At 41.8% G+C, this 23,278-nt stretch overlaps 1 long non-coding RNA gene across 1 annotated transcript in view; it reads left to right on the forward strand.

Annotated features, from left to right (window-relative positions):
* Positions 1-16,298, forward strand: part of LOC147014960 (uncharacterized) — an 84,341-nt gene extending 68,043 nt beyond the window's left edge. The window contains exons 5-6 of the long non-coding RNA XR_015050166.1: positions 1,176-1,285; positions 16,213-16,298. This is a non-coding gene — a long non-coding RNA (uncharacterized LOC147014960). The remainder of the gene's footprint in view (positions 1-1,175; positions 1,286-16,212) is intronic.
* Positions 16,299-23,278: the final 6,980 nt, after the last annotated feature.

The following is a 23,278-nucleotide window of genomic DNA, read 5'->3' on the forward strand; positions in this document are numbered from 1 at the left end:
AATTCCATGACTTGGGATGATCACCGAAAGAGGGTCCATGCTTTCTTTAAGAGACTTATTGATACCAAACTGAGTTTAAATCTTGTAAAATATGAATTTGCAAAAGCATAGTTTGTGTTCTTTGATCATGTTGTTGATCAAGGTCAGGTTCAGCCAGTAAAAGCAAAGGAGGGAGCAAGTAATAGCTTTACAACACCTTCATGTAAAAATAGGACCGCACGTCCTGAAGCTCACCTTGATCAGGAGCAACAGTCACTCAAACCCCCTCAGACCCTAAAAGATCCTTTGGGTCCTCAGTCTTTTGGCTCATCTGGGTCTTTTAGGTCTTCAAAGTCTTCTGGATGTTTTGGGTCTTTTGTGTCCTTTGAGTCTTTTGGGTCCTCTGGGTCTTTTGGGTCCTCTGGGTCTTTTGGGTCCTCTGGGACTTTTGGGTCATCTGGGTTTTTTGGGTCTTTGTATTTTGTGTCATGTGGGTCTTCAGAGTCTTTTGGTCCTCGGAGTCTAAAGGATCTTGGGGGTCTTAAAGGTTCTTCAAATGTTGAGGGGTCTCAGCAGGCGAAAGGGTCAAAGGGTACATTCCAATAGTACGTAATTAAGACACAAAAGTATGCCACACACACACACACACACACACACACACACACACACACACACACACACACACACACACACACACACACACACACACACACACACACACACACACACACACACACACACACACACACACACACACCTTAACCATTTCTAGTAGATAGATTCATCAGCCTTCACATGATCTTTTTGAAGAGGGGAGTTTCAAGTGAGTAGCAAAATAGAGATGAAGTTAATGGAGCCAGGTGATGTTTATCCTCTGCATTATGTTAATAGGCTGTGCCCTGTTCGCCAGTCTTTCCTCACTTATAAAATACTAATATGTGCCCCAACTGAGTGAATTATATTGATCGGATACCAGAGTGCAGTATCCTGGATGAAACAAAAATGACCCAATTCATTACATTTTTATCCAGATCAAATTTTATCAACTTTTGTAGACAATCTTAATTCCAATATTAGAGTAAAATATTTCAAAACGTTTTGTTTACATTATTTATAATTTTCTGCATGAAACATTCATACTATTTATTATAAAGTATGTGTTAGTTAAATTTAATCGCATTTTTTTAATTCCCTAGATCTGAACAATCTTTACAACTGTGTGAAGTTTCATGAAGATTTATCATCACCCCCTCCAGAAGAATGAGCATTGCATTTGGGTTCATTGGTGTCTCTGTCAACAAAGAGCGTGAGTAGATCTACTAACTACGTACCATTGGAATGTGAGTACATCTATTAATTAGGTTCTATTGGAACGTCAGTACATCTATTAATTACATACTCTTGGAATGTCAGTACATCTATTAATTGCATGTCATTGGAACTTCAGTACATCTCGTAATTACGTACTCTTGGAATGTGAGGTGCATTTAAATGTGAGTTCGTCTCTAAAAACGTTCTTTGAGAATGTGAGTGTGTCCATTAAGGATGTGCCATTAAGAATGTGAGTACATCTATCAAGTCCATGCAATAAAAATACATCTACGGCACTAAAATATGTGTATATAAAATGTGTACATCCGTCTCCAAAATGCATACAATTTAAACATGAACCTATATACATTTATCTATTGGGACTATACACTGTACAGAGCATCATTGCTGCCAAAGCAGTCTCCTGGCCTATTGGGTACAATTCTGGACAGGTCACCACTCCAATACAGGATACTTGAATGGTTCAATCATTCCAGCAAGCTGGCACTCATTTTACCAACCTCGGAAGGATGACAGGTTGAGTCAAATCAACCTGGTATTAATTCAATAGCCAAGAAGGGTTTGAACTCAGGACCCTAGGATCCCAAGCCCACCACCCAAACCATTAAGCCAACCCCAGGCATATGAATCTATACAATAACACAGAAAAGGTCTGTCCAGTGTGAACATTAACCTACATTGTCAACACATCGTCTACACACCACACAAACACCACTCAAAATACACCACACAAAGCATGTCCTGGTGAGGGTCTGCAATCTCTGATTGCTCTTTCTAGTTGCTTAATATGTTTTGCTTTCTCAACAAGGAGCACAATAATTATATAAATGAGGTGAGTTTTCTGTTTGGTTCTCCAAATGAACAACTTGCTTTGTAAACTTTGCTCACCTTTGACTCAAGTGTCAGTCCATCAGAAAATTCAAATAAAATAGTGTTGACCCAGTGGAAAGAGCCATGGTACAGCCAAACAGAGTCGGGGCTCATTTAAGAGCATGACGATATTGGGTAGAAAGCAATGCATTGATAGTAGGGCAGTGAGAAAATATGCAGATGTAATTAGAGGATAAACATACCTGGGAGGGAGAGAGAGGGGGAAGAAAACATAACAAACTGAATGTTGAAGGAGGTTTCAAATGGTGTTGAATGTTTCTTCTTAATTTCAAATTGTGTATCTCGGAATAACTTGGTGAGAGTCACAACCATAATGGGTTTGATAGAATTATAGATTTTTAATGAATAAGATACAGTCATGATGAATTAAATGCCCAAAGCCATATGGGCAAGTGACATGGTAGATTTATAAGATGAATGGTTGTGATAAGACTGCACGCTCGAGTGAATTTGAGACTCACCACGAGACATTAGATATCCTGTGATGTCAGTCAGGACCAATTCAGCCCCCACGTCTCCATAAATTTTTTATCTTGACATGAATCGAATGTTTATTTTATTTTCATAATGTTACATTCATATTTGCCGATACAATACTTTTGCATTTGGGTTGCATCTTAAAAAAGAAAAATTGGCAAATGTTTCGGTCTCTTACATTGGGCAAGTTCAGACGAAATGAACAAAAAGATATAAGAATACCTATTCATTCATCTTTAAATAATGAAATAACATACCAAAAATCATATCAAAAAGAAAAATTGTTTATTGTCGACAAAGCATGAGATGTGCCACAAACAGTTCATCTCAGTGTTTTGTTTTACTTCAAAAAGAAAAAGAAAAAAGATTTCACTTCATCGTGGGTGACATTTCATTGGATATGAAAAGTAATTTATTATTAAATGTGAATATCAATTGTATGAGAATAAAATTCACAAAGCTGGCTGTGTGTTGTGTTATGGCAACAATCAGGTTTATGGTTTCTCTCACAATGCAAAAGGTTTCTCTCACACTCTTGGAAAACCCAACAATTCAGTTCTTTTTAAGAAGATACTTCAAAGGCCACTTTTAATGAAGTTTGAATAAGAACCTTTTCAGAATTCCCATAACAGGAAAAACATATAAAAGTCACAGTAAAGGTAATTTTAACAAAGTTGAGTTTTTCAAAAAATAATCAGGTAATGGCATTAATAAATATATCAGAAACAAGGCACGTAAATAATTTTTCCAAAATTTAAGGCATTTGACAATTTCCTGCAAAAAGTAATCTTCTGCAACAAGTCGATGTTCAAGTTTGTTGTGAGTTGTAAAACAAGAAATAAAGAAATTTGCTTTCAATTACAACAGCTGCAGTAATATAATTATTCAGAAATTTCAGCAGCAGTGTATATATTTAGAATCATAGACAAAATTCAAAATGTCAGAAATACGTTTTTTGGACCCAGCATCACACCTATACCGTACCGTACACATGACTTAAACACCACAACTTTTTTTTAATTTTCCATACAATCATTTCATTCTTGCAGTAATTTATTCTTGTAATTTTCTTATTTTGATTGCACATCAATGTGGCCACCAAAATAATAAATTATATCCCTATCCAAGAGGAATTTAAATTGCATTCGTATTGCAAAAACAAATTTTCGATAAATACAAATTTATGTTTTGCACTGACTGCTTCAAAGCAGCACAATTCCATTGTTTAAAAACAAGACACCACACTCGTATTGAAAATCTTTCATTCGTAACTCATTTTCTGCCCATTGCATTAAATATCACTACAATTACTCAACAACTTATCCAATCCATGTTATTAAAACTATAATAAAAAAATGACCGTTTTTACAGCCATTTTTCCTTGCTGTGCAGGGGTTTGGCTTTTTCTTGAGGCAATCCGAAGGCCGGATGCCCTTCCTGACGCCAACCCTGGTCGCCTCTTACGACACACAGGGATATGGTAACCTATTCTAACCGGGGCATACACCGGGACCAGTACACTGGCACTCATTTCGCCGACCTCGGAAGGATGACAGGCTGAGTCAACCCCCTGATGTTAATTCAGCAGCCAACGGGACTTGAACTCAGGACCCTGGGATCCCAAGCCGCCACCCTAACCACTAAGCCAACACCAGGCTTCATGTTATTAAAACTGCTGCTTATTAACCCTAAGGCACTCTCCAACTCTCTGGAAAATCCTCTATATCTCTTTGCTGATGACTCCACCCTCTGCCGTACCATCGGTCATCCCTCAGACTGGCAAGCAGCAACTTCTTCGCTCACTGCAGATCTGGATAAAATCACAAACTGGTCCAACACGTGGAACATGTCTTTCAATCCGGACAAATCTCACACTCTCACAATGTCTCTTCGAAAGGACTGTTTAGAAAACCCCTCCATCCACTTTCTCAACAATCCTCTGGAAGAAGTCCTTTCTTTCAAGCTTCTGGGTCTCACTATCTGCCATGACCTTTCCTGGGAAAGCCACATTTCAAAACCTCGCCTCCAAAGCCAGTCACCGACTCGGAATCCTCCGTCGTGCAAAGTCCTTCCTCGGCCCACCTGAGCTCCTGACCACTTACAAAGCTTTTGTCCGCAGCCTGATGGAGTACTGCTCTCCCTTCTGAGCTGGTGCTCCTGTCTCCCACCTTTCTTGGCATCACGCTGTAGAAACCAAGGCATTTCAGATCATTGGTATCTCCCGCAATGAGGTTGAGTCTTTGGGCCTCTCACTCAATCACCGAAGGTTTGTCGGTGGTCTTTCTGTCTTCTGCCATCTCCTCTCTAGCCTCGGCCCCCCTGCTCCCTCTGCGATTTGTCCCCACCACATTTCCACAGGGCGCTCAAGGTCTGCTAACAACCCCCTTCTGGTAAAACTACCAAAATCACGAATCACTGCCCACCTTCACTCTTTCATTCCTCTTTTTTCCCACCTTTGGAATAAACTCCCTCACTCTATTCATTCCCATTTTTCTCTCCAGGCCTTCAAACCAACTGTTCACCACCACCTCTTATCATCCCCCATCCAAATCCTCGATCTTTTCTACCCCCGATAATGCACCCAAGCCCACCTTCAAATTCCCTGCTTTCCTTCCTGAAAGTCCATGTAATGTCCATCTTCTATTCCCCATGTTCCCCGTCCCATCCCTCTCCCTTCCACAGATCTCCTAATGTCTCTGTTCCCCACTGTTTTGTCCTTCCCACTCCCTCCCCTCTTGTCTCATGCCCCCGTTGCTGTGTGTTGTGTGTTGGCTCTCACACGAGCCTCGACAAGGTATACAAAAAAAGGCACTTGCAGCATACAGCCTGGTGTTCGCTTAGTGGTGAGGGTGGCTGGCTTGGGATCTTAGGGTCCTGAGTTTGAGCCCTGTTGGCTGGTGAATTAACACCAGGTGGGGTTGATTCGGCCTGTCATCCTTATGAGGTCAGCAAAATGAGTACCCGTGGACTGGTATAGGTGCACAGCATCAGCGGCATCATCGTGCCCCAACAAAATGATAGCTACCCGGCAGCCAAGCTGCCAGATGAAAGAAGAAGAAGACTTGCGGCACAAGTTGGGTTTCTGGTGCTTGCTCAGCTTTGTGAACTAGCTTCACTATGGTATATTAATTGTGGAACTGGGATTATGTTCTTTGTTGTAGATGTGATTAGTGGGTGAATCAGTAGTTTCACTCCCATAACTCCGCTCTCTGTGGCCAAATCAGGTTATGTGAACCTGATGGACCTTGTTTACGCAGGTAGAAAAGCATTGAGTTTTGGCCTAACTGAAAGTTCTAGCATCTTCAATTCTGCACCAAAAGATTTCAATCAATTTATGTCGAATTTGTCAAAATTTTAGGAATGCGAGTGATAACAGTGACATGAGAAACAGAACATACTGTCTTTATTTCTGTGTTTTTGGGGGGTTTTTTTCAATTGAAAAGGCCCTAAAATTGTTGACAATGTAACGTTCTTATGCCTTTGTATTGTATTGATGTTAATGTTTCCATCATATAAAAACTTTTGCGGCAATATTCAGCTCTAAATTTTCTGCTATGTTTGCTATCAGCTCGGGTAAGATTGCATCATCGGTGTTACATTGTATAACATAAATCTTTGTTTGAAGCTTGTTGATTAGCCCTTTTAAATTCGCACCATGTAAGACATACCGTTCATATCAAACCTGGAACTTTTATTTGTTTCCAAGTAGTTTATATTCTCCCCTCATCGTGGCTTTTAACAAATTCCACCGACAAACTAGCCAAACCCCAGGGATTATACAGAGAATGTGGATTTAATGTTTCACATATGTATTTCATGACTTGTGATTGTTCTCTTTTGGCACAATGCCAAAAGAGAACAGACTATGGAAAGGGAAGTGACATGAACATATAAGGTACTTTCACAACCACTTTTAAAATCGAAATAACCCAAGAACAGATGTGCTCTACTGTTGTCTGGAGTGCTATGTGCCATTAGGGTCACCCTTGCCTGAATAAATGCAACTACTTCTTTTCTTTAACTTCATTACGCCGATTTGGCAGTTCTATACCTGACAAAACTTCTATACCTGACATCTGTCTTCTACCGACTCCTCTCCAGCCTTGCCCCCCCTGCTCTCTCTGTGATTTGTCCCAACCACATTTCCACAGGGCGCTCAAGGTCCGCCAACAACCCCCTTCTGGTAAAACTACCAAAATCACGAATCACTGCTCATCTTCACTCTTTCATTCCTCTTTTTTCCCGCCTTTGGAATAAACTTCCTCACTCTATTCTTTCCCATTCTTCCCTCCAGGCTTTCAAAACAGCTGTTCACCACCACCTCTTATCTTCCCCCATCCAAATCCTCGATCTTTTCTACCCCCGATAATCCACCCAAGCCCACTTCCTTCAATTCTCCTGCTTTCCTTCCTGAAAGTCCCTTTAATGTCCATCTTCCCCTCGCCATGTTCCCCGTCCCATCCCCATCCCTCTCCCTTCCACAGTTCACCTAATGTGTCTGTTCCCCACTGTTTTGTCCCTTCCACTCCCGCCCCTCTTGTCTCATGCCTCCTTGCTGTGAGTTGTGTGTTAGCTCTCATACGAGCCTCGACCAAGGTATACAAAAAAAAAAAAAAAAAAAAAAAAAAAAAAAAAAAAACTTATCTTCCTTCATAATACTCATTCTCCAAGACACTACAATTTTCAGGTTATCGCCGCTTTCGCTTGCACATTCAGATGTCATTCCCTGATGCCTCGGTGGGTGGTGGGGGGCATGAGAGCCACACGAGCAGAAGGTTTCTGTAAGAAAAGGGCTACAAGTCAGTCGAGCACTTGATTAAAGGGCTGGATTTGGTGCATTTATTTAGTTGGCTGTTGTCCTGTGAGTATTTGATCCTTCAATGAATGAACAGTGCAAGGCAAGATCACATCAAAAAATGTGGAGCATGCATTGAATGAAGAACCAGGGCTTTTATTTAAATATAAACGAGAACGGCACTCTTCGACGTCGGGACGTCAACCGATATGCCTCCGCCCACATCATTGCATCTTTATACAAACATGTACCCAGTTTGATTTAAATCCCTTCAGCTGTTCTCAAGTATCACATTCTTACCTGACCAGACCTCTGACCTTTGACCTCTTGATGCCAAAATCGAATTGGTTCATCTTTGCATCATAATGCATACTTATACCACGTTTGGTCAAAATCCCATCACTGGTTCACAAGTTAGCACGGTAACAGAATTTTTACCGACCGTGACCTCATACCTTTGCCCTATTGATCCCATAATCTAATCAGTTTATCTTTGCATCATAATATATACTTACTAGCTGAAATACATGTTGTATGCCCGGATAAATCTGATTGTGTTGGGGAGTGCGTGGAATTGGGGGGAATGTGGAGGGGGTTGGTGAGGGGAGAGGTAGGGGACAAGAGCTGAAAATTTTGAAAGGGGGTGTAGACTTTCTGTAGGCACTGTATATGGCAAGGTAGAAACACAATGAGATATGAATACCAGCCGTGGTTAAGGTTATATGGTTAATTCATTTCCCACATTGAAATTGATCCTCACCTGTAATGCAATGCCTGTTGGAGCAGTGGAGGCAAGGCATGGCTGCAGTGATGCAGCGACCAGCGCCACATGTTGAGATGAGCATGGAGGACACACTGCAGGCCTCACTGGGACAACATCAAATTTGGGCTTTGGAAGAGTTGGTGGGGGTGGTGCTGGCCTCTGAGGGCAAGGGATAGTGTGATTACCAGCTTGTCACCGATTTTAACTGAAAAGCAAGGTGTGGGGGTGGGGGGCACAGAATTCTGAAGAATCCAAAATATTTTAATGGACAACACATGGTATAGGACGACAGAGAAAAGCATGCACTGATGTAACATGCTATTCTGTGGTAGTGTTGTGTTATTGCAGACAATTATCTTTTTAAATCTACCTATCTTTACAAGTGTGTGTGTGTGTGTGTGTGTGTTTTTGTATGTATTGCTCCTCCATAACTCCAATACCATGAAACCTAGCAGCCTGAAACTTTGCATGCATACTCAGGGAACTCCAAGAAAGTGCAAGACTGAAAATTGGGTGTTTGGGTTAATTAAAACACCCCTTTTGAAGATAATTGACGGCCTTATTTAATCATATCCTTTACCAGGTGCATCCTCAGCTACGTCACTCTCAATGGGGTCTTCAGGCACATCCTGGGTTACCTTGCTGGGGCATTTGCCATGTTTTTTTGGCTTGCTCAACCATGCCTAGACTTCGAACAGGCCGCAACAATTTCTTAACAATAAAGTTTTTTTTTTTCACTTTACTCACTTATATTATCCAATCCCTGATCATCATACCTACAAATCACTGGATACATTGCAATGCTTATAAATGCCCGGAGACGCCACCGTTTGTGATTTTATTTCATTTCCACACATGCCATAACCTTGAGAATCTGTTAAACTCAGTCCAATTACAAAATTTATGCTCCAGAATTGAACTTAGCAGCAGTTCCCACTGCTAATAAAAGTGTTCATTTATCCAACTCAGACATATTTGACATTTTGGGCGTCTTCGGGAGGTGTTCAATATGATGGAACAAGTGATCACCAAGCCAGCCGTTGAGGATCGGATCACGTAGACTAAATAACTCAAAATCTGGAGTGAAATCTGAAAATATCAAGAAATCGGCGAAGTTTACTTTTTTGCAGGTATGTGCTATGGCCAATCAGCTTGCTATCGCTTTCCAAGGCAACCGCTCCTTATCAACCATGTAATTGGAGTGCTTGCTTAAGCCGCTTACCGAGCACCCTATAGTTGATTTGTGTCCCAATCAGGATGTACAAGCGGCAGTTGCTTCAAGGTATGTGGTACATATATGGGTACATTTGGATTTCAAAGGGACTCTCCGCGGGTGTTTGTGCATGCCTGCCTGCCTGCCTGCATGCTTGGTTACAGGTGCCATGGTGGCAATGTTTCATCCCATATAATCTGATTATGGTGGGCTTTCGAAAGGTTATATGGTTTATCTTTGAAAGTTTCAAAGCAAAATACATTTGATAACACCCAATGTCTGAGCAGTAGCCATTTCAATGCGTTTTCTAAATTACCGAGTCAATTTTGTTTTTTCTTCCCATCACATAACGCTTGCCAGCTGTTTATAAATATAAATATTTATTCACATCTCCATGAAACATCTATAATGCAGTGTTGTTTTTTAAATTTGTTTCCCAAAATTTGTTTTTCATTTGAAATTCCCCTAAAACATGAGTGAAAGCAACTCAAGGTTTTTTTGGGCTGTGTGCAGGACATACTGTAATCAGCAATCACACTGACTCCAACCTGCCGATTCTAGAAAAAATGCCGACTTTGTGTCCGATCAAGTTGAAATTTAACATGTATTACACATCACTACGAGATCATAATTGCGAAGTTTCATGTCGAATGATTAAGCGTTTCCAGAGAAAACATTATTTAATATTTTTCTTCAATCCAATATGGCTGCCAAAACATGTGACCTATCAATTATTCCTGAACAAACTTCTACACCCAAGGCTTGGGGAACATTTGTGTGAAGCTTCCCCTCGATTTGTCCAGCCATTCCGGAGAAGATTTTAATAGGTTTTTTGGTAAATCCAATATGGCTGCCAAACCATGTGACCTATGATGTCATATGTGTGAACCTTTTGTTCCTCATGAATAGGCAGTCATACCTGTAAAGATTCGCTTTGATCTGTTTCGCCACTTCAAACAAGAGAATTTTGAAGGGTATTTTTTCAAACAATATGGCTGCCGAATCAAGTGACTGATCACATCATCAATTTTTTTTTAATCCCGAGATGACCCTCAAACATTTTCATACTGATCTGATGTAGCATTCTACATATGCGATTATGACATCATAAAAAAAGCAAATCTCACTTATTTGCCATGAGGAGTACTTGCCGCAAGCCACGTTTCAATTTTTTTCCGTGGTGCGATTACAGAAATACAGAGGTCCAAAGTTTTTCTATTTTCCAGCATGGCTGCCAAACCATGTGACCTATGACATCATAATTATCATTAAAACATTCGACATGAGTAGTCACACCTATAATGAAAATTTCGTCTCAATCCAACAAGCGGTTGCCTAAAAAAAACATGAAAGTTTTGTGCAGACAAAAAAAAAACAAGAAAAAGATGTGCAGAGCACGATACTTGCAAAATCCACCCCCTCTCCAAAGGTTGCCATGTATACATCAAATTGTCCATTTCATTAAGATTAAATTTGACAATCTTAATCAAAGCTCAGGTCAATCGGATGAAAAGTGATTGTTTTTCAAATTGAAATTGATGATTTTACAAGTTTCACCTTGAGTTGACCTTTGACCTTGTGACCTTAAAAATGGCCGGTTTCCCAATTCAGTGATGCAATATGCAAATCTTGTTCAAATTTCAAGTCATTCAGATGAAAAATGACGATTTTAGAAATTTGGTCTCAAGATGACATTTGACCTTTGACCTGAAAATCAATGGGCTTCTCTGTTAAAACGACCTCTACAACTACGTAAAGTTTCATGACGATCGGTTTAGGATTGTGACCTGTAGGTGATAGACAGCAGACAGACAAACAAACAGACAGACAGAATAACAAAATCGACTGACCAATTTTCTTGAAAAATCTTCGATTTTGCAAATAACAATCAAATGAAAAATCATTCTATTAATTGCACTTGGTGAAATGAAACGGAACTCAGTGGAGTGCATACCTCCGCCAGGCTGAGCAGTTTAAATTTTGTATCCCACTGATAGGTCGGATCTAAATCCAGACCTTAACCAAAATCAAATCGGTTTGTTCTTGAAACCGAAACAACTCTTCCACCTCGTTTTGTCACAAGTCGTCCACGACTTTTAGAGATATCATGCGACAGTTTTTGACCCCATCTCTCAATGGTGAAGAATCACTTGAGCAATTCTTGTATCTGGATTCGAATCTTCACCAAAATTGAATCAATTAGTCCTTGTCACACTCCCAACCGGTCCACAAAGGAATCCATCCATAACCTCGTGAGATATTGTGCTGTATATTGTTGCAGACCTGGGGTCGGGGGCGAAGACCATGAGGGGTGAACTACCTCGGGTTCCTACAAGACTCTCCGGAATCGCAGGCCGTCACACATGAATAACTTTGTGACGTCGCTAATCGACCGCAAACGCCAATAACTCGACCATGTGACTTAGGGTCCTCCATCTAATATATACCATTTACCTAAAAGTCATGCGATCTTATTACCAGGGAACACACCATCGGTATGCACTTGCTCAAACCAGATCACCTTAACAGATCAAATACAGCCGAGCGGAACTGCCAAGCACGTACCGGCTCGGAAACATCTTCGGGGAATAATGTCCCGGCTAAACTAGGGTGTGGGCCACGTTGGACCAATGGAAGAAAACATGAAAATGAGCTGGGAACATTTCTATACATTCCATTTATTTAAAACCAAGTGAGGAAAAGTATGTGGCACATTGAATGGGGTTTATTTTGTGTACATCAGGGGATAGCAAGGAATTTGCGGGGTGGGTGCAGCAAAAGGCAACTTACAAAAGAGGACACAGAGCAGGATTATCCCGACAATCTTCTACAGGTCAGGTCAGGTAAGGGGGAATGTGCCAGAACAGGGCGTTGCTGCATCCACTTTCCGCCGGTAGTCCAGGGGCCTCCGTCTGGCCTTCCCCAGGCTGATGCCAGGCCCATCCCCATCTCCTTGAGATGCTGGTCAACCTGCTGCAACCACGAGACACGTGGTCAGCCCATTGGCCTCCTCCACTCAGGAGACTCCCACGGTGAGAGAATCTGGTGAGCAGGATCAGCGTCAGGAAAACGTGCCACATGTCCATACAGCCACAACTGACGCTCACGGACCATGCACGTAACAAATCTCATCCGAGTCTCTCTCAGCAACCACTCGTTGGACGCAAAATCTGACCAGCGATAGCCAAGGATACTCTGAAGAGACCTGGTACCAAAGGAATTAAGTCTCCATCTCAGATCCTTGCTCAGAGTCCAAGTCTCGCATCCATAGACCAAGACTGGAAGCACCAAGGACCTGAAGACTCGGACTTTCGTCCTCCCGCTCAGGTACCGGCAGCGCCACACCCCATGATCCAATGAATCCATGACTCCGCAGGCCTGACCCAGACGTCTATTGACCTCTGACTCACAGCCAGCAGAGACATGAATATCACTGCCAAGGTAAGTGAATCTCTCCATGACCTCAACATCCTTACCACAAACAGACACAACCAGGACAGCAGCATCCAAGATGTGATTGAAAGCCTGAATCTTAGTTTTGACCCAAGAAACCCGTAATCCCAGCGGCTCTGAATCCTCATTCAGCACCTCGAGGGCCCCCAAAAGGATATCTAAAGTCTCCGCAAAGATGACTGCATCATTTGCGAAATCAAGGTCCGAGATCTTGACATTCCCAAACGATGCACCGCAGGTTGATCTTTCTGACATTCTCCCTAAAATCCAGTCCATACAAGTGCTAAAAACTGTGGGGGCCAGTACACACCCCTGGCGAACTCCAGTAACAACTGGAAATAAGTCAGAGATGGTACCACCACACTTCACAGCACTCTCAGTACCAGAGTCGAGTTCAGACATCAGATCGATCAGTTTTGGTGGCACCCCACGAAGACCAAGAATCCTCCAGAGGGCATCCCGATTCACTGAATCGAACGCTTTACAGAGATCAACATAGGCTGCAAGCAGCCCCTGCCGAAACTCTCGTCTGCGTTCGGTGAGGACACGAAGAGCAAGGATACGGTCAATCGTTGACCTCTTTGGTGTAAAGCCTGACTGCTCTGGACGCTGGTGCTCAAGCAGATGGTGGCGAACCCTATCAAGAATTATCTGAGCAAAGACCTTGCCCGGCACTGAGAGCAGCGTCACCCCTCGGTAGTTGTTGCAGTCTTGGCGATCACCCTTCCCTTTCCAGAGAGGGCCAACAAGGCCCCTCTTCCAGTCAGTTGGGATGATGCCTGTGTTCCAGGCAGAGCACAAAACTGCATGCAACGACACGAGTGCAGCATTTCCACCAGCCTTGAGAAGTTCAGCATGGATGCCACAGATCCCTGGAGCTTTGCCCCGTTTCAACTGGCTCACCGCAGCCCGTGTTTCCACAAGCGATGGTGGACCACAGTTGATTCGAGGGTCAGCAACAGGGATTGTAACACCCTTGACGTCCAACTCGACAGCTGGGGGATCAGCCTGGTACAACCGCTCAAAGTAACCGGCCCAGCGGGCCTTCACTTCAGACTCCTCTGTCAAGAGCCTACCACTCTCTGCTCGAACTGCAGTGCTCCGAGGGATGGGCTTGGATGAACGTAATGTGCGAATTCCCCTGTAAGCGGGACGAGAATCACCTGTCCACAGGCTGTTAGGGTTAGGGTTAGGGTTAGGGTTAGGGTGTCCTCACCGAACGCAGACGAGAGTTTCGGCAGGGGCTGCTTGCAGCCTATGTTGATCTCTGCAAAGCGTTCGATTCAGTGACTCGGCATGCCCTCTGGAAGATTCTTGGTCTTCGTGTGGTGCCACTAAAACTTATCGATCTGATGTCTAAACTCTACTCTGGTACTGAGAGTGCTGTGAAGTGTGGTGGTACCATCTCTGACTTATTTCCAGTTGTTACTGGAGTTTGTCAGGGGTGTGTATGACTTTTCACGACCCCCACACTTTTCAGCACTTGTATGGACTGGATTTTAGGGAGGATGTTAGAAAGATCAAGCTGCGGTGCATCGTTTGGGAATGTCATGATCTCGGACCTTGATTTCGCAGATGATGCAGTCATCTTTGCGGAGACTTTAGATATCCTTTTGGGGGCCCTCAAAGTGCTGAATGAGGAGTCGTAGCCACTGGGATTACGGGTTTCTTGGGTCAAAACTAAGATCCAGGCTTTCAATGACATCTTGGATGCTGCTGTCCTGTCTGTGTGTTTGTGGTGAGGATGTTGAGGTCGTGGAGAGATTCACTTACCTTGGCAGTGATATTCATGTCTCTACTGGCTGTGAGTCAGAGGTCAATAGACGTCTGGGTCGGGCCTGGGGAGTCATGGATTCACTGGATCATGGGGTGTGGTGCTGCCGGTGCCTGTGCGGGAGGACGAAAGTCCGAGTCTTCAGGTCCTTGGTGCTTCCAGTCTTGCTCTATGGATGCAAGACTTGGACTCTGACCAAAGATCTGAGACGGAGACTTAATTCCTTTGGTACCAGGTCTCTTCGGAGAATCCTTGGCTATCGCTGGTTTGATTTTGTGTCCAACGAGCGGTTGCTGAGAGACTCAGATGAGATTTGTTACCTGCATGTCCGTGATCGTCAGTTGCGGCTGTATGGACATGTGGCTCGTTATCCTGACGCTGATCCTGCTAGCCAGATTCTCTCAGCGAGGGAGTCTCGTGAGTGGAGGAGGCCAATGGGCCAACCACATGCCTCCTGGTTGCAGCAGGTTGACCAGCATCTCAAGGAGATGGGGATGGACCTGGCATCTGCCTGGGGGAAGGCCAGACAGAGGCCCCTGGAGTACCGGTGGAAAGTGGATGCAGTGACGCGCTGTTTTGGCACATGCTCCCATAACTAACCTCACCTATTACAACAAATTAAAATGGAAAACAATACAGAACATGTAAGCAGTACTTCTTAATTAAAAATATTACAGTGGGGCAACTTAGCTAAATATAGCATAACAATTGTGCATTTTGTGAGGAAAGCACCAAATTTGGCACAATAGTAGCCTATCATATTATGAACAGATTTGGATATTGGGCCATCTCAAATTCAGCCACGGATGGCTGTGGCAGCCATTTTCCACTGCCATCAAAAATTTTGAGATGGCCCAATATCCAAATCTGTTCATAATATGATGGGCTACTAGTCTGCCAAATTTGGTGCTTTCCTCACAAAATGCACAATTGTTATGCTAAGTTGCCCCACTAATAACCATTCCCTTCATGCCGTGAAGTGCAGAGAGCTGCCAAGGCAGTTTCATTCGGTTAAGGAGTACAATCCTGGACAGGCCACAACTCCAACACAGGATACTGGAATGGCTTATTACCCCAGAAAGCTGGTACTCATTTTGCCAAGCTCAGAAGGATGACGGGCTGAGTCAACCCACCTGGTGTTGTTTCAATGGAAGTTACAGTGGGCTTGAACTCAGGATTCAATGGCATGACAGAGGGCTTGAACTCAGGACCCTAAGATCTGGAGGCAGCCACCTTAACCATGAAGTCAACACCAGGCTTCTTTGTAATTAATGACAAAACTACATATGGTATTATTTCTGAATCATCACTGCAATGCAGTTCAGTAGGTGTTCCCACTGTGACTGATGAAATTATAAACATATAAATAAATGTATTCTTCTTCATTTTTTGCCACAGTGAAACATATGAACTCATATCCACATTGTACCTGCTAATTACTATTTAATCATCTGAATTGCTCTTGGTATTATTTTAATTTCCATCCTCTTTATCAATCTGTTTGGGTGTATTGCAACATTTTTTCCCTTATGCAGACACAACGATCCATGCATGGTAGGTTGTTGCAAGACAAGAACATTCACTCCAATCCAAACACTGTTTTTTGAGGGGGAGCTTCCAGTACAATGCACCGGTGATAGAACATTGGATGAAGCAGCGAGAAGGGATGACCACTCGATGGTGAGTTCACCCTCTGAAATGTTCTTACTGTGCTCTCCTACTATTCAGTGCTTCCAACATACTTCGCTTTTAGATTACTGCCTGATAATTAGAACAATGTGTGGGTTTCTGGATTAAATCCTTATTTGTGGGCACAACCAATTCAGACTTGTATGTCAGGTGAAACATATTATACTGTGCAACATTTACACTGGTGCGGTCCTTCTGGACATACAGTAATACCTCGCTTAGTGCTCAGGATGCGTTCCTGGAAAATAGTGCAAATCGAAAATGCACTAAAAGGGGTCATTACAGTGAGACATTGTTTACATGGAGATGTGTTACCAACAGTGTTATGTTTTTACACATGAGTGGTATATGAGGGCTTCATTGGTGTGTTGGTAATAGTGATAATAATAATAATACAGCTGATAACATGTTTTTAAAATGAGGATAATAATTTTTCATTCTAATAACATCAGTATTAACAAAATCATAAAACATGTGCAAACATCAATAAAAAATGAACAATTGCTGTCACTCCTACTCAGAATCAATCAAATCAAGTTTATTGTCACATGTATAAAATATACAATGAAATTTGTTTTCATATTAGCTCCAGAAAAAAGAAAAAACAAAAAAAGGTTGTAACATTAATAACTACAAACAACAAAAATTAAAATACAAGTACAAATACAAAGAAATCATTCATTCATCATACATAATGCCATAGGATAAAAACGATTGAGGAAACGTTTCGACCAGGTCCGAATAGAGCGATAACGCTTCCCAGAGGAAAAAGCTCAAAAAGCAGATTTTCCCCAGGTGATATTGGTCCCGAAATAAACCAACCCTCCCCCCTCCCCCCCCCCCCCGACTGTTATACAAGGACTGCACATTTATCAGTCCACCACCGACGATCCGCTGGGCAGTCTGCACAATTTTGTCAATCCGGCATACATTGTCCACCATGGCATTGCCATACCAGACAGTGATAGAGAGCATCAAGACACTCTCCACCACTGCCTGAAAGAATGTAACCACCAGTAAACGATCAATTCCCAAACTCTTAAGGCGTCTCAAAAAAAAACAAAAAAAAAACCGACCTGTGCTTTCTAAACACAATGATCCATATGGACTGACCATTTCAAATCTACTGAAATGCGAATTCCAAGGAATTTAAAAGATTTATCAATTTCGACTCTATTCCATTCGAAAAAAAATGGTTCAATTTCAGAACCATTTCCCCAAAAGTCTACAATAACTTCCTTGGTTTTCACACCATTTAACTCCAGATTATTTTGAGAACACCAGTCAACTATAATTTCCACTTGTTTGCAATGGTTATCTTCAGTCATGTCAATAAGGCCAGCAATGGCGGTATCATCAGCAAATTTCGTAATCAAACAATTTCTAACAGCTCGATTTAGAGTCGTCCATGAAGATAGTTTAACTCGAAGGGCACTCGGTAGAGCGCATACCTTCGCCATGCAATGCGTGATCCATGAGAACAAATCAAGCCCAAGACATTTTTGAGAAATCGTGCTCGATATCTTTTTTGGCCCTCTACTATCTCTCAATGGTGAAGAATAACTTTTAAAATTCTAGTATCCCGATCCAGAATCACTTCTTCACCAAAATCTAATCAGTTCGTTGCTTGTCACACACCGAACCTGCCCACCAAATTCCATCTGAATCCATGCACAACTTTTTGAGATATCCTGCACACAAAGAGACAAAGAGACAAACATGGAATTGCTCGTTGAGCAAGGAATTGCCAGAATAACTTTGTCATATCTCCATGATCTCTGAAGAAACAAAAACCTGGAAATCAATTTGGTTCTTATAAGTCGATAGAGCTACTGTTTATTGAGTTATAGCACTTAAGTTTGGTCAGGATCATAACTTGGAAGTCAATCGGACTTGAAATGGCATTTTTATCGCAATTTGAAAGTTTTGACCCGACCCCCCTGACATTCGACCCCCGACCGCTAAGATGGGTGTTGGTGTGACACCCCAATGAGACATATGATTGGATGCAATATTGGAAGATGCACATTTTAGATTCGGTTTGAAGTCGATACAACCATTTTAGCGGACGTTATTGCGAAAATAAGAATTTCGGTTTTTCGGTGACCTTGACCTTAACCTTTAACCTAGATTCACCAAAAACGACAAGTGTCTAAGTTGGACCATGGCCGACGTCTGTACCCAGTTTGGTCATGATCGCTGAAACGGTGTGGCTGCTGCAGGGTAAACAAACACACAAACAGACTGACAGACAGACACAGAATGACACACACAACCGACCAACATAATTGCCAAAATCCGAAGGATTCCAGCAATTAATAAAGGGGTGAAAATATAACCTCCTTCACCTTCGGTGGTGGAGGTAATATGGAGAAACGAATACACCCCTGGGCCATACCTGTATTCATGGTGATATATTATAAATCAACGAGTCAATTTTAACTCCCTGCGTCCTTTCCAAAAGAAAGTCCAACAGCCAGTGACATATCAATGTGTCAAGACCGAGTTTAACAAGTTAGAAATATAATTTATATGGTGAAATAGTGTTAAAAGCACAACTAAAATCAATAAATAACTAGAACTGCCACTTTATAACTGCTGGCAGTGATGACCGGGTACCCAGTCCGTCCGCCTTTGATACAACATGGGACTTTCTGCAGATGACAGTCGCAAAGTTTCGCATTCATGGGGAAAGTGGTTCCAGAAAAAACATTATTGAAGAGTGATGCAAACAGAGGCATGCTTCGATATGGCGTGGGACTGAAGAGCTGCGAACCGGGCAGCAAAAAGCATTCAATTTCCTTATTACTGGCGAACAGATTCAAATAATTAAATAATTCTGGCTGCCAAACCGTGTGACCGATCAGGTTGAAATTTTAAACTTTTGTTTCTCATGTCGGCTAAATTAGAAATTTGAAGTTTCGTATATATAGAAGCAGTGGTTCCAGAGTAAACATTAATTAATATTTATCCTTCAACCCAAGATGGCGGCCAAACCATGTGACTTGTGATGTCATAATTTTCACCACATGTACAAACACGATCGCAGACGATAAGTGCAAATTTTCGCTTCGCAAGGTTAAGCAGTTCCAAAGAAAACATTATTTAATATTTTTCTTAAAACCAACATGGCTGCCAAACCCTGGGTCCGATCCCGTTGAAATTTCAAACCCTCATTCCGCATGACTGTTCCACCATAAAGGTGATGTTTCACATTTATTGATGCAGTAGTTCCAGAGTAAACATTAATTAATATTTTTCCTTAAATCCACTATGGCTGCCAAACGTTGCGTCGTACCTCAAAAGGGGGTGAGAACTTTTTATTCGTCATGGAGAGGCGGTCATAGTGGTGGAGTTTCGCCTGGATCTGTTCTGTCGTTTCAGAGAAAAAGACGTTTTAAGATATTATTTTTCAATCCAAGATGGCTGACGAACCATGTGACCTATGACATCACAAATTTATATTCTGCTTCCAACTGGGTATTGGAACAAGATTGTGAAGTTTCGTGTTAATCGGTAAAGGTGCGTTTTTCTATCCAAGATGGCCGCCAAACCATGTGACTTGTGACATCATAATTTTTACCAAGCGTGCACATACTATAGTAGATGATAATTGCCAACTTTTGATTCGTTAGGTTAAGCGGTTCCAGAGAAAACATTATTTAATATTTTTCTTCAATCCAAGATGGCGGCCAAACCGTGTGACTTATCAATTCGAAATTAACAAACTTATATCGTCTACCTGTCCCGAATATAGTTCTGAAATCTGCCCTTCATCCGACCAGCGCTTCTGGAGAAGAAGATGTTTGAAGGTTTTAAGGTTTTTTCAAGATGGCCGCCAAACCATGTGACCGATCAATAACAAATTACCAAACTTGAGAAAGGACCTCATGGGGTATATATTTGTGAAGTTTCGTCTTCATCTGTCTTGCCGTTCTGGAGAAGAAGATTTTTAAAATTTATTCATTTTCAATCCAAGATGGCTGACGAACCATGTGACCTATGACATCAGAAATTTATATTCTGCTTTCCATCGTCGACCCGAACAAGTGTGTTAAGTTTCGTGTAAATCGGATAAGGTCTATTTTTCTATCCAAGATGGCCGCCAAACCATGTGACTTCTGAGGTAAAAATTTTTTACCATGTATGCAGAGTTGAGGGAGGAAGGCACTTGCAAATTTTCGCTTCGATGGCTTTTGAAATTCCAGAGAAAACATTATTTAATATTTTTCTTAAATCCAACATGGCGGCCAAACCATGTGACCTATCACTTTGAAATTAACAAACTTGCATCGCATACATGTCACGAATATATTTCTGAAATCTCGCCTTCATTGGACCAGCGCTTCTGGAGAAGAAGATGTTTGAAGGTTTTAGGGTTTTTTCAAGATGGCCGCCAAACCATGTGACGTATCAACAACAAATTAACAAACTTGAAAGAGGACCTCAGGGGGAATGTACCTGTAAAGTTTTGCCTTAATCTGTTCAGCCCTTCTGGAGAAGAAGATTTTTTTTTAAAAAACACTAAAAAACAAGATGGCGGCCGAATTACATCATCGATGACGTCAAAAATAACATTTTTGACGATGAATTTTGGTGTAGATGACGCTCAGAATTTTTCAGATTTTTCCTATATGGCGTTCTACTTGACGAATTTTCACCGGTATATCGCTTCACCTATGACGTCACCAAAAATCACACGTGTTCCCCATAGGGAGCTTAGTAAAATGTATCAAACGAAAAATTTTTCCATTGCACGGTTTCCGAGATACAGATGTCCAAAGTTTATCGCATTTTTCAAGATGGCGACCGTACCACGTGACCAATGACGTCATAATTATAACGTGATTGTGCTATCAAAAAAGATACACACTATGGTGAAAATTTCCTGTGGATCGGACTTTGTGTTCCAGAGAAAATGATTTTTAAAGCGAAAAAGGGTGCAAAATGCCGGCGGAAAAATAATAATAACTAGAACTGCCACTTTATAACTGCTGGCAGTGATGACCGGGTACCCAGACGTGTCGGCCTTTGATACAACATGGGACTTTCTGCAGATGACAGTCGCAAAGTTTCGCATTGAAAGGATAAGCGGTGCCAGAGAAAAACATTATTTAATAGTGATACAAACAGAGGCCTGCTTCGAGAGGGCGCGGAACAGACGAGTTCTGAACCGGGCAGCACAAAGCGTTCAATTTCGTTATTACTGGCTTCTAGATTCAAATAATTAAATAATTCTGGCTCCCAAACCGCGTGACCGATCAGGTTGAAATTTTAAACTTTTGTTTCGCATGTCACCTGAATTATAAATGTGAAGTTTCGCATATACAGAGGAAGCGGTTCCAGAGTAAACATTAATTAATATTTATCCTTCAATCCAAGATGGCGGCCAAACCATGTGACTTCTGATGTCATAATTTTCACCACATGTGCAAACACAATTGTAGACGATAAGTGCAAATTTTCGCTTCGCTAGGTTAAGCAGTTCCAGAGAAAACATTATTTAATATTTTTCTTAAAACCAACATGGCTGCCAAACCCTGCGCCCGATCCCGTTGAAATTTCAAACCCTCATTCCGCATGACTGTTGCACCATAAAGGTGATGCTTCACATTTATTGATGCAGTAGTACCAGAGTAAACATTAATTAATATTTTTCCTTCAATCCAATATGGCTGCCAAACGTTGCGTCGTACCTCAAAAGGGGGTTGGAACTTTTTATTCGTCAGGGAGAGGCGGTCATAGTGGTCGAGTTTCGCCTGGATCTGTTCAGCCGTTTCAGAGAAAAAGACGTTTGAAGATATTGTTTTTCAATCCAAGATGGCTGACGAACCATGTGACCTATGACATCAGAAATTTATATTCTGCTTCCAACTGGGTATTGGAACACGGTTGTGAAGTTTCGTGTTAATCGGTTAAGGTGCGTTTTTCTATCCAAGATGGCCGCCAAACCATGTGACGTGTGACGTCATAATTTTTATCATGCGTGCATAATGCCCTCTCGATGATAATTACAAATTTTCGATTCGTTTGGTTAAGCGGTTCCAGAGAAAACATTATTTAATATTTTTCTTAAATCCAAGATGGCGGCCAAACCATGTGACTTATCAATTCGAAATTAACAAACTTATATCGCCTTACTCTCCCGAATATAGTTCTGAAATCTCCCCTTCAGTGGACCAGCGCTTCTGGAGAAGAAGATGTTTGAAGGTTTTAGGGTTTTTTCAAGATGGCCGCCAAACCATGTGACCGATCAAGAAGAAATTAACAAACTTGAGAAAGGATCTCATGGGGAATATATCTGTGAAGTTTAGTCTTAATCTGTCTTGCCCTTCTGGAGAAGAAGATTTTTAAAATTTATTCATTTTCAATCCAAGATGGCTGCCGAACCTTGTGACCTATGATATCATAAATTTAAATTCTGCTTTCCATCGTCGACCCGAACAAGTGTGTGAAGTTTCGTGAAAATCGGATAAGGTCTATTTTTCTATCCAAGATGGCCGCCAAACCATGTGACTTCTGAGGTAAAAAATTTTTACCATGTATGCAGACTTGAGGGAGGAAGGCAATTGCAAATTTTCGCTTCGATGGCTTATGAAATACCAGAGAAAACATTATTTAATATTTTTCTTAAATCCAACATGGCGGCCAAACCATGTGACCTATCACTTTGAAATTAACAAACTTGCATCGCATACATGTCCCGAATATAGTTGTGAAATCTCGCCTTCATGGGACCAGCGCTTCTGGAGAAGAAGATGTTTGAAGGTTTTAGGGTTTTTTCAAGATGGCCATGCCAAACCATGTGGACGTATCAACAACAAATTAACAAACTTGAAAGAGGACATCAGGGGGAATGTACCTGTAAAGTTTCGCCTTAATCTGTCCAGCCCTTCTGGAGAAGAAGATTTT

This window comes from Eptatretus burgeri, chromosome 12 (genome assembly GCF_056783735.1).
Source record: "Eptatretus burgeri isolate ZD-2024b chromosome 12, Ebu_testis_v1, whole genome shotgun sequence".
NCBI lineage: Eukaryota > Metazoa > Chordata > Myxini > Myxiniformes > Myxinidae > Eptatretus > Eptatretus burgeri.